The sequence below is a fragment of the Ricinus communis genome, chromosome 9, assembly GCF_019578655.1.
Source record: "Ricinus communis isolate WT05 ecotype wild-type chromosome 9, ASM1957865v1, whole genome shotgun sequence".
In the NCBI taxonomy this organism is placed as follows: domain Eukaryota; kingdom Viridiplantae; phylum Streptophyta; class Magnoliopsida; order Malpighiales; family Euphorbiaceae; genus Ricinus; species Ricinus communis.
In genome coordinates this window covers 2249073-2260080 of record NC_063264.1, presented here as the reverse complement: position 1 = coordinate 2260080, position 11008 = coordinate 2249073, and positions in this window count along the sequence as shown.

The following is an 11008-nucleotide window of genomic DNA, read 5'->3' as shown; positions in this document are numbered from 1 at the left end:
ATTTTATTCTATTAGTCAATCGAATATAATTTATATTCATTTTTTCCATTAATATATTATCAGTATATTTAACAATGTCATTGCCACTGTTATAGATGTTGACAATGTCTTTTGCTTATACATGTAGATTATGAGTGGCAAATCATTATTAAGTAAAATATTATAAATTTAATATGAAATTTAGTATATATATCATATCGAATAAGATTTTAAATTAGAACTCCTCTTTTTGTGTTTGCAATACAAAATAATTATAGATTGAACAATTTAAAAGGTAAATTTGTGTTATTAATTGCTTAACAATCTTAATTTATGGAAGGAGTAAATAGTTAATGGGATCAAAATATAAGGGCCTAATTCGATCTGGAAATAGAATGAGTTTAGTAATAATCTCAGTGGCAAAATAGTAACTCATCCCAAAAATAATAATGAGGTTATTGTGGCGACATGGAATACTGTATGATTGTTTTAACTAAAAGGACAAGTCCACGCGTTTGATTGTTACACGCGCTGCTAATGATGGAAATTGGTAACTTTGAAGATAAGGATTAAGGTTTTTTCTTTTAGGAAAATAAAAAGATGAAGTCACCCACTTTTGCTTCTTCTCTTTTCTTTTTTTTTTTCTTTCTTTTAAGCAATTATTTGAAGTGATTGCTTGGTATTGAAGTCAAAAGTAAAGCTACCTTTTTGCTTTGTTATAATTTCAGAGTTTTTTTCAGAAAAAAATAAAACAATCCTTTGGATTTATAGTTTTGTAAATGCTTTGGTACGGAAAAAAATATTGTAAAAAAAATAAATAAATATGTTGTGTGAGATAAAAGAAAAAGTCATTTATAAAAATCTAGAAAATAACTCGAATAAGTTTATATGTTTTTATTATTATTTTAATTTATATATTATATATAAAAAAAACTGATTATATGAAAAATATAATTTAGTGTTATATGTAATGTTTTTACTATTTATGTCTAATGGAATATAAATAAAATAGAATTTAGTTTTTTAATAAAATATAAACTGTATTTTTTATTTAAATAAATATGAAATTCCTTCTTTAGAGTGAGAAGGATGTGATAATAACTAGTTGTCTAAATAAGTAAAATAAAACAAAAAATAGAATTTTAGTACCAATAATCGAATAAAAAAATGTTATTTTATTATATGTAAATAATTAAAAAAATATCAGAGAAAATATATTTATTAATATTTGGATAAATAAAAATATGAAAAATATAATTATATAATACAATGATTTTTATTATTTAATCTATATTTTACTAAATAGGTAAATATTATATTAATATATAGATTTTTTATAAATAATTTATAAAAATAAATATAAATAAATTATAATTAACCTGATAAAATAATAACATAAAAATTAAGAGATATAAATAGAGATTATAAAATATTTACTTTATCGTCATCAAATTATGTAAAATGATAAAATAAATTGATATAAAATATTATAAATAGAGTTATTGAAAAATTAGAGCTGCACATAAATAAATTTATAATTTATTTTAACACATTTAAATTAAATTATAAAAATGATGGACAGTTACCACTATGGCTACTAACGAAAGAATTTGCAGTTATCAAAATTATAATTGGAAGAGAAGACATAAATAGATTTGCGTGGAGCGGTTGAGAGTGGAAGAGAGAAGGTGAAGCGTCCCTATCAAAAAGAAATGATGTCATTTTTTAAAATGTTCGCTCTTCCAATAATAGCGGACAAAATCTTCCACACAGTTAGATCTGACATTTTTATTTTATGTTTAGGCCTGCTTCTGGAGTTTGGCCCTTCGCTGTCTCCTAAAGGCTGCACTCACATTTCTGCGTTTCTTTCTATCCATGCATCTTTTGTAGCATCTGTTTCAGCATTTTCTATGTGTTTTTCAGGTCCATTGCATCCCCGCTTTGCCATTACTTAAATACCCAATATAAACAAAAATTATACTATCTACAATAGCCGGTACATGGCTCCGCAAATAGTATCAGAGCCTGGTTATTAAACTCGTAATATTGTTTAAGGTGGTTTTCCTGGTCACCGCCTTCCCAATTATCGGTCAAGGCCCAGAGTGGTCCCACTATCCTAAACATTATTTACTTGTTTATTGTCTTTGGTAATGACATCGTTGTTTCGCAGTTTTAGTAGTCGAGAAATAGTTTCTCCTTCTTCTTCTTCTACTCTTTCTGATTTAAATTCTGAAGAATTTCACTTGTTCAAGGGTCTAATATCTCAGAAATAGAAAATCAGTTACATAATTGGTCCATCCCTAAACAAAATGTTAATAGCATTTATCGAATTGGAACTTTTGATTTTGCACAAAATTATTCTATTAAACAAACTGAACAAACTATTGCTTTAAATAAATCTCATGAAAATTTACATTTATTTTCGTCTTCCGCATTGCATGAACATATTAAAAAGAAATTTAAATTTTTACATATAGGCATGGTTCAAATTGTCGTTAAACCTTTATTTAGAATTGGATTGGACATACCTATTTTCCTTTGTTTAAGAGATGCAAGACATTTGAATTTTTCAAATTCACTTTTGGCTATGGTCGAATCAAATTTAGCCAATGATCCTGCTCTATTTTAATTGTTATCCAAATTTTTCAATTTCATTATTTGATTCAAATATTTTAGACACTTTAATTTTAACTGTTAAAACAAAAATATGGATTTTGGTTGAAAATTCTAGATCTATAGCTGTCATTTATAGGATCTACTATAAAGTAATGACAACAACTATAGATCCTAGAGCAAGACATTCTTTAACAAGAAATGAAACGGTTTTATTTGAAGCTAATCCTTTACATTCTAAAATACAAGTCCCCAAAAGACTAAAATGGAATGAATTATCGCAATGAACTTGGGATTTACAAGAAATTAATAAGCCCTCGGTCTATAGAAAATAATTCTAGAGTTTCACAAATTTTAGAGCAATCAAATGGTTCTGTTCAAATAAGTTTTTCACCTACTTTTGTACCTTCATCTAGATTGTCTACTTTTGAAAATTCTAGACCTTCCACACACACAACACGTTTTCCAAATTCTAATACAAATTTACAAGGAGTTGATTTTGAAAATAGGATTCCTCAACCTTTTACACTGATTACATTAATATAGAACAAGATAAAAATTCCGATGAACCTGTTTTGTCACCTTCTAGATCAACTATGGAAAATTTTTCAACTTTAAATATGATTTTTACACCTTTTGAAATAGATAAACCTTTTTACGATCCGATTATTACCATATAAGAAATCGTGAAAAAGTTTTATGGTTTCAAAATCATTTTTCAAAGGGGGAGAGAGAGACTATTCAAGAGAAATTTTATGAATATTTGAATTCTGTTAAGGTAAATGTTCCGTTTTTTATCTGGTTTGAAATTTATTGTAACAATAATGATATAGAATTTCCTTTTAAAAATATTTTTACAAATGATAGAGTTTCTAAAATTTGGAATACAACCGTAGGAAATAAACAAATTATTTCGCTCATCCACCTTTAGAAGAAGTTAAAATAAACGTTCATAATCGGGGAAATAATTGCTTCACCCTTTAAAAGGATAAGCTCCGAGAATGACGACAAACTCCCTTTACTAAAAGATATTAGAAATGTTCAAAATCAAAATAATTATACAAATCAAATTCTTTTTACAATTGCTTCACAACTTGATAGGATAGAGACATCTAGCCTAAATAATCAAGCACCTAGGCCGTGGTATACCTATGAAACCTATTTTTCAACCCCATGAGATTCCCCGAACAACAATTAATTAAATTAAATGATAAAGATGATATTTTGAACCAAATAAATTTAAAATTAGCTAGTCCGTCCTTGAAAGATAAACCTTCCCGTTAGTGTACTTAATTCTGATAATCTTGAACAAAATAAAGTTAAAAATTTAGAGAGTCAATTTATTAACGATAAAATTGAAATAAATAAAATATACCATAATAAAGGTTTTGACAAACCTAGGACTAGACATTATTATCCTAGACCTACTCCTCCAGATGTCTTGTTTGATGAAAGAGTTAGCTTTACTCAAGCAAAATATGATGGAGATTTTGTTTATGAATGGAACTTAGATGGTCTGTCTGAATATCAGATTTTAAATATGTTACAAGAAATGACCATGGCCTGTACTTCGTACAGAGCCAGATCTGTAAATAATACTGATAAAAAAATAGCTCAGATGTTAATATCTGGCTTCACTGGTCAATTAAAAGGATGGTGGGATAATTACACCTCCTTAGAAGATAAATCAAGGATTTTAAATGCTAGGAAAATAGTTATAAAAACTGAAAATCAAACATCTATTTAAACTGAAGAAGAAGATGCTGTTGCAACTTTACTTTTTGCTATTACAAAATGTTTTGTTGGTGAACCTAATCAATATCAAATTCGATCTTCTGAAATTCTTTCAAATCTAACTTGTCCTAAACTTCAAGATTTTCGTTGGTACAAAGATGTCTTTTTAACAAAAGTTTTCTCTAGAACTGATTGTAACCATAGTTTTTGGAAAGAAAGATTTATCACGGTTTACCTAAATTATTCACCGAAAAGTTAGAACAAGGATTAGAGATTTTTATGGAAATACTATTCCTTATGATACTTTAACCTATGAAGAAATTATTAATTTTATTAATAATGAAGGCTTAGCTTTGTGTACTGATTTGAAATTAAAAGCCAAAATTAAAAATGAATTTTCACAATCTAGAAAGGAGTTAGGAGATTTCACATTTTCAATATGGCTATGAACGTATTCAAGCCCCTTCCTCAAAAACTAAAAAATATCCGAAAGAAAATCTTCTAATAAAAATTATAGAAAAATACTTGAATTTTCAAAACCTTCTTCATCCAAAAATATTTCTCAAAATAAAAATAAAAATAATAAAAAGAAAGGTCCTCCTGTCTATTACAAATGTGGTCGTGTTGGTCATTTTAAATCCCAATGTAGGATGAAAGAAAAAATTAATAAATTAGACATCTCTGATAAACTTAAAGATCAAATGCTTAATTTTTTACTATCCGACATGAGATCCCGAAAATTCTGATTTAAGTGATTTTGAAGAAAATGATTTAAATATTCTAAGTGATTCATCTTCTACAAACACCGATTTTGGAAACATGTGAAGGTCCTGGAATTTGTACAGTCCTTGTTGTAATTCAACTTTAAATGTTTTAACAAAAGAAACCCTTTGTGATCTTTTTGAATTAGTTGACAAAATTAATGACCCTTCTGATAGAGAAAAATACTTTTTAAAATTAAGAGATATTGTTTTGCATAACGAAATTCAAAAATCTGAACCTATTCCTTATAACTTAAAAGAAATTTTTCAAAGATTTGACTCAAAATCTTCTAGAAATTCTACACCTAATATTCAAGATTTACAAGAAGAAATTAAAAATATAAAACAAGAAATTAATAATTTAAAAAATGAAAATTTAGATTTCAAAGAAAGAATTTTAAAATTGGAACTAAATAGGAAAAATAAAGATATTGCTGAGTCCTCCGAAATACGAATGATTCTCATATTAATGAATTTTTAGCTCATATTACCAGAGTAAATTTTCATAAATGGTTTATTTTTGTTAGAATTCTTATAAATGATTTTAAAATTGAGACAATTGCTTTAGTTGATTCTGGAGCAGACCAAAATTGTATACAAGAAGGAATTGTACCTACGAGTTTTTGAAAAACAACCGAAAAATTACATCACCGATGGTTCAAGAATGCAAATAAATTATAAACTTTCTAAAGTTAAAATTTGTAATGATGGATTGTGTTTTTACACTTCTTTTATTCTAATAAAAAATCTATCTCACATCGTTATTCTTGGAACTCCGTTTTTAGCATTACTTTATCCTTTCACAGTTGACACACACGGTATCAAAACTAGATTATTAGGAAAAGAAATTTGTTTTAAATTCATCTTCTCTGAGCAAGAAAAGGACATAAATGTTTTGAAGAAAAATTGCGTTTTTAATGATTTTATTAGTCAAAAGAAAAAACAAATCGCTTTTTTAAACAAAGAAATCTTATCTTTAAAGATTAAAGAAGAGTTAGACCTTGATGTGACAAAAGCCAAAATAAAAGATATCGAGAATCTCTTTACTAAAGACTTATGTGCACTGTCCCAAATGCTTTTGGAATAGGAAAAAACATGTGATATCTTTACCTTATGTTAAAGATTTTTCCAAAATAACATACCAACAAAATCACATGCTATACATATGAACACAGAACTTGAAAATCATTGTAAGAAAGAAATAGATGAATTATTACAAAAGGGGTTAATTCGTAATTCTAGTTCTCCTTGGAGCTCGCTTTCTATGTCTATAATGCAAATTTGAGAAGGAACGTGGTGTACCCAGACTTGTCATAAATTATAAACCTTTAAATAAAGTTTTAGAATGGATTAGATACCCTTTACCTAACAAAAGAGATTTGTTGAAAAAACTTTATGATTCAAAAATTTATTCTAAGTTTGACATGAAATCTGGTTTTTGGTAAATCCAAATAGATGAAAAGGATCGTTATAAAACTGGTTTTAATGTTCCTTTCGGTCATTATGAATGGAATGTCATGCCATTTGGATTAAAAATGCACCATCTGAATTCCAGAGAATTATGAATGACATTTTTCATGATCATCAATCATTTACCATTGTTTACATTGATGATGTGTTAGTCTTTTCAAATTCATTAGCACAACATTTTTCTCATTTGCATAAGTTTTACAATATAATTAAACAAAATGGTTTAGTAGTTTCTGCACCTAAAATGAAACTATGTCAAACAAAAATTAGATTTCTTGGACATGAAATTTTTGAAAATAATGTTTCACCTATTTCAAGAGTTTTGGAATTTACTTCCAAATTTCCTGATGAAATTAAGGACAAAAATCAACTTCAAAGATTTTTGGGATGCCTTAATTATGTATCTGATTTCTTTAAGGATATTAGAATCCTCTGTAAACCTTTGTTCAATCGTCTTAGAAAAAATCCAAAACCCTGGACCCATGAACACACTCGAGTCGTACAAACTATTAAACAGAAAATTCGTCATTTACCTTGTCTATCTATACCACATCCCAATGCCTTTCTCATAGTAGAAACAAATGCCTCTGATTTAGGTTTTGGAGGTATTCTCAAACAGAGGTTACCTGATCAAAATACAGAGTCTTTGGTTAGATTTCACTCTGGAGCATGGAATGAAACCCAATCTAAATACTCTACTATTAAAAAAGAGTTTTTATCAATTGTTTTGTGTATTACAAAATTTGAAGATGATTTAGTTGGAAAACATTTTTTACTACGTATTGATTGTAGTGCTGCAAAAAATATTTTAGAAAAGGATGTTAAAAATTTTATTTCAAAACAAGTTTTGCCAGATGGCAAGCACTATTAGGAATATTTGATTTTGATATTGAGTATATTAAAGGTTCTTCAAATTCTTTGCCTGATTTTTTGACAAGAGAATTTTTGCAGGGAAATAAATCAAGCTAATTCTTATGGGCACTCCCATAAAGAAAAAATTATCTCCAGCCGATTTTGCGGCTAAAAAGTCTGGACAATCTTCGTTGATTTCTACCAACAGATTTGAAATACTTGACAAAACTCCTTCTACCCCACCTAAACCATCCAACTTTTTACAAACTATTACAAAACTAGGTTCTTCTAAAACCGAACCACCCAAATATTTCACAAAACCTCAACACCAAATTGTAACTATTCTTGAAAGCGAAATATTCAATGGAAATTTAGAAAATCCTAATTACCAACAATTATTCCAACACATTTTTCCCTCTGGACAATTCTTCATTCTTGAAAGTTCGTACAAATTAAAAAACTTTTACGAACTTATCCTTTTGGACACTCACTCAATAGAAATTGAACATTCCTTTGATAAAGACGTTCTGAAAAGATCTCCTATTCAAAATGCGAATTTTGAAAGTCCTTACCCTAACTGACCGGAACCAAAATCCTTATAACGCCAAAAAATTTTCATTACCTTTACACCTCCTTGTTTCAATTATTTTGATTACAAGAAAGCCTCGGTACTATACTTTTTATCTTCGAAATTGGAACCATTCCTGGTTCTTTATGTTTCACAAAACCAACTCAAAAACCTTTCCCAATTGGTTTTCTGATTGGTGGACATATTTTGGACTATGTCCAGAAATTTTACCTGCCAAAATTATGGAAGGATTTACTATCTTTAAAGAAAAATTACCCATTCTTAAACATGACAAATTGATTATTTTTTCTGAAACTTTTAACCTACCTTGGATATTTTCTTGGCAATTCAAGGTGAAACCTTATAAACCCTCTCCAAATGTAAATTTTATTGCCTGCTTAGTTCGAGAATATAGTGTCAAATGGTGGACAAACTGCAAAGACATTCAAGCCAATAAAGAAACTATTTTGAAACATTTTGCGGGAAAAAATCCCATGATAGCCGGCACAAGCCAATCTATGGAACAATTTAACTTTTTATCGGACAAAAGTAAAATTTTAGCAAAATTGTCTGGAAATACAACAAAGAAGGAATTCAAAGCAGCCTTGGAACAAGCTTTGTCACAAGTCTCTGGAGATAGTGACAATGAAGACTCTGGAAGCACTAGTGGACCTAGCTTTACTCCTCAAAATGAAGATGATTGTTATGGACTCGACAATTATGACATTCTTTTTGACTAAATAAGCAAGGAATCTTCTCTTTTTAACAAAATGGACAAGATGACAAGAAGATAAACAAGCATCTTTTGAAGAATGGACAAGGACAAAACAAAGATGATAAAAATGAACAAGTGGCGGACAAAGAATCTTCTCTTTGGCAAAATGGACAAAATGGCTACTATTTTCTTTTGACAAGTTAATTCATTAATGTAACTGGACTCAAAATGTTTGAAGTCCGAATAGTATAGATTTTCTTATTATAAATAGATGTACATTAGAAGGAAGAAGGCATCACTTGAATGCTTGAACTATCTTCCTTACTATCTCTCTTTGTAAAATCTTCTTTCAATAAAAGTTTAAATTATTTACTTATATCTTTCATCTTCTATTATTAACTTCCAATCAAATTATTTACTTATATCTTTTATCTTCTATTATTAACTATTTCTCTATTATTCTGATCCTCTGGAAGCACTAGTGGACCTAGCTTTAATCCTCAAAATGAAGATGAATGGCTTAAAGTTTTAGATTCAAATTCAATGACGACAAATTTATTGAGATTTTCTTTCCTGAGCGCTTAAGACCGTACTTTGGTTGAATCTCTCTCTCTCTCTCTCTAGCCCCGAGATTGGTGTTGTGGTAACGAGCTTGGATCCAATCCAAACTAAGCTATGGTTTTAAGAATATTCTGCCGTGAAAGAAAAATCTATATGATCACATCTAGCGGAAATTGCTATTATCGGTCGTTGTTTCTTCTTCTTTTTAGCTGATAAAAAAATATAAATAAAAATTATCTTAATTTTTTGATATTTAAAAAAAGAAAAAAAATAGTTGAATTAAAAAGTACATTAATCTTTTTTATGTTAGTTGAATTATGGAATTAGAGTACATCGTTATTATTTTAAAAGTAGTTTTTTAATTAAATAACAAAATAAATAAAATTATGCGATGTGACAAAATTACTGAAAATCGGCTGTGAAGTTATAATTTCACAATGAGAATTATTCATTTAGTCACACGGAAATGTATTTTCAGTAATTAATGTGGGTTAAGGTAAAGAAAAAAAAATTAGGAGCAAATGTGATTTTTAAAAAGAAAGAACGATAATAAAATATATTTAAAAGCTAATTAATAAATTTAATGAGAGAAAATATAATTTATATTTGAAGAAAGGATAACGAATTAGGAATTCTTTTGGAAGTCTAATTTCTATATATATTTTATATAATAAATATAAATATAATTTAAAAGTTTGTTGAAATGCCCTAAGGCTAACTGGTTATCCTATTATTAGTAAATTTAATTGGAGAATTGTACATTTTTACCATCATACTGTTATATTTCTTGTAAAAAAAGAGAATTTCATAGTATTATATTCTTTTGTTAATTAATAAGTTATCTATATGTGTAATATTAAAAATTTAATCCATATTCTGTTACAATTATAAATTATTATTTAATAAAGAAAATAACTTATTAGTTAGCATTTTATTTTTTAGAATTAAAACTATTAATTGAAAAATGACATATTAATTAATATATATATTAATTATTGAGATTTAATTTTTTTTGACATGTGTGTTTAATTTTTTACACATATAATTATTGTCTTAACACGTGTACTTACTTTTGACATATGAGATTCAAGTTTATACATGATTTTGTGGCATTTTCTATTATTTTATTGATTAATAATTTATATTCCTAATTAAATACTCATCCTAATTCTAAAAAATAATATATTATTAATAAATTAATTTATTAATTAGATATTAATTATTCTATAAATAACATATTAATTATATTTTAATATTATACTACCTAATAAATTAATTTTTCAATTAGATTATGATTATAATTATAAAAAATAATATTTTTAAATGTTACATTTACTAATAAATTAATTTTTAATTCTAAAAAGTAATAATATCAATTATATTGATTGTATTAATTTATATGATATTAGAATTAATAAATAGATATTTTAAAATAATTTTTGTATTATTGCATTAACAAAATCTAAAAATTAAAGACATTTAAAAATAGTTAGTTTGTTATTAGTTTTAGAATATTATAAATTAATATTAAATATTAAAAAATATTATTAAATTATATTTATAAACTTAATTTTATAATCAAATAATAATAAAGTTGTGAAACAAATGAGTAAATAACTAGTTAATATAATAATTCAAATAGAAAATAATAATTTAAAAAGTATAAAAATTATAAATTAATATAGGACAGAAATAAGTATACAAATTTTATATTTTATAATAAAGAAAATATTAAATGTTTTGATTTAAAAAATA